Raw genomic sequence first — 2853 nt, 5'->3', positions numbered from 1 at the left:
TTATATTTTGTGCTGTCAAACGATTAATCACGATTAATGGCATCCAAAATAAAAGTTTTTTTTTACGTAATATATATGTGTGTACTGTGTATATTTATTATGTATAAATATACACGCATGTATACATTTAAGAGAAATATGTTATGTTTATATATGAAATATATTTATATATAATATAAATTACATAAATATAAATATATACATGTAAATATATACTGTATATGTGTGTATTTATATATATATATATAAATCATGAACAATGTATTACTTTTTTTTTTGAGAACGTTTTTAAAGCCAAGGTTTCAAAGTTCTGAGAATGTTCCCTGGTAGCTGGCTAGAAAGTTCAAAACAATAGCATCTATTTTAAATATAAATATTTTCTAACATTATTAATGTCCTTACTGTCACTTTTGATTAATTTAATGCATCCTTATACTGTATATGTGTGTATTTATATATACATAATAAATATACACGGTACACATATATTATGTAAACAAAAACTTTTATTTTGGATCTGATTAACCACGATTAATCGTTTGACAGCACTAATTATATTATATTATATTATGTTATATTATATTATAATACATTTATTTATTTGGTTTTGTGAATGTTAGAGAAAACATTAAAGAAACATTCCATTTTATCATTTTGCAAACATTATGGCAATGTTACTTTTAATTGTTGTCTGAACTGTCTGAAATGAGTATGTTCCCTGGTAGCTGGCTAGAAAGTTCAAAACAATAGCATCTATTTTAAATATAAATATTTTCTAACATTATTAATGTCCTTACTGTCACTTTTGATTAATTTAATGCATCCTTGCTGAATAAAAGTATCAATTTCTTTAACACTTGTAGTGTATACAGTATATAAACTTCATTAAATACCAAAATGTATCAACACAAATAATTTAATCTAATGAATCTGCGTGTGCTATGTATTTGTGCATATTAGATTATTGTATCAAACTATATTGAAATCAGTTGTTCTCAAGTGCTATATGTATGACATTTTGTCTTGTAGATTGTTCCATATCATCCAAAAAGTTTTCATAGGATGCTCCTTAAAAGGCAGCTGACTATGTAGACAGTACTGTAGACAGCAGGGCAGGTAACCATGGTTTTACTTGAGTAATTTTAGTTTCCATTCAATGCTATTAGAAAACCAAAATACCATCTTTTGACATTTGTGACAATGCAGCTTAAACACGGTCGACCTCTCAATACAAATAAATCCACAATTCTTCTATGGCTTTGAAGTGGAGAACAAACTGAAGCCATAAATGTTGAATACTCACAGAGATTGTTTCTAACCTGGGGCTTGTAGTGTACCATCTCTGATTAGCACCCCTACCTGCTCTCGTAATGTTTAAGCACTGTGTCCAGGTGGAAATATTCTTCCTCACACAGGCACGCCTGAAGCATGAAATAATAAAACAAGAAAAGGAATATACACAGAAAAAGGACATAGAGCTTAAACGAACAAACAAATGCATGATCGGAAATTAAAGCAATAGCTCACCGAATAGACAAACAAAGAAACGGTTGTTTGCGTGTGCATTGGATTATAAGAGGACAAACACAGAGCTGTTGTATGAGGGCCTTCATAACTAACCATATGTGTTTGATTAACCTGTTGAATTATTTGAACATGTGTTTGATTAAACATTCAGAACAAAAGAGCAGGCCATGATGGTTTGGTTATTTGCTTGAGGTGAACAATGAGAAGAATGCATACGAAAACTAATATAGCACCTGCTGCTACTTATGCAAATTATCTCTCTGCAGAGCAAAAGGGCAGTGGTGTCATTTTATATATGCTATCCCTATGCCTTCAGTTGTGTAGTTATTATTATTTATTGATTTTCTATTATTTATATTATATAAGTTTCTATTATTGTACAATGCGGAAAGTAGTCATAATTATGAATGCATATGAATGCACATATGTGTGTGTGTGTATATATATATATATATATATATATATATTAGGGCTGTCAGTTTAACGCGTTAACTTAATTCATTAGATAGGAAAAAATTACGTGATTAAAATATTTTAACGCAGTTAATGCACTGGCCCCGCCCACAGACCTGTAGTCATAATACATTTCATATAGTTGACTGTTGACAAATATGATGCAGGGCAACAACTTTATAAATACAGTTATGCCCTAAAATTCAAGATAAAAAATGCCCCTGTATGAGTTTTTGTCTCATATTTATACAATACGATGTCACACGAGCAGCAAGAGCAGTATTACACGAGTGCTGTTTTTGTCCCAAATTTCACGAGTTTAAATGTGATTCATACAACAGTTCAGTAAATAAGAAGTTGATATTGTGTTATATTTAAACACAATATTATGTGTTTTGTCTCTATTTTGCAGAGAACATATTCCCTTTAAAGCCACGCAGAATTGTTGTGTGTCTCCGAGCAACACAGCAGTCTTCAGTTTCTGAATGAATCCACGTTTTGAACGAATCGTATGAATCAATGACTCAAAGGCCCATTCATAAAGAGAGCCGTTTACTTCATTCCTGAATGAATCAGCTGTTTGAACGAATCGAATGAAGACATTTACCGCCACCTGCTGGTAGTTTTAGTTTCTTCTTTAGTGTATCACTTATATATATATATATATGTTGTATTTATATATATGATATATTTGATATATATATATATATATATAAAAACAAAACTTAAATAGATAGTTCATAAATAAAACTAATTCAAAATATATATATGAAGGTTTTTAACAAAGAAAGCTTTGTACTTATTTCTGTAGAGATTACAAAATTTTGGTCTTGGAAAAAAATACACACACACACACACACACACACACACACA

This window comes from Sinocyclocheilus grahami, unplaced genomic scaffold, assembly GCF_001515645.1.
Source record: "Sinocyclocheilus grahami isolate Dianchi unplaced genomic scaffold, SAMN03320097.WGS_v1.1 scaffold665.1, whole genome shotgun sequence".
Taxonomy (NCBI): Eukaryota; Metazoa; Chordata; class Actinopteri; order Cypriniformes; family Cyprinidae; genus Sinocyclocheilus; species Sinocyclocheilus grahami.
This window is presented reverse-complemented; position numbering follows the sequence as displayed.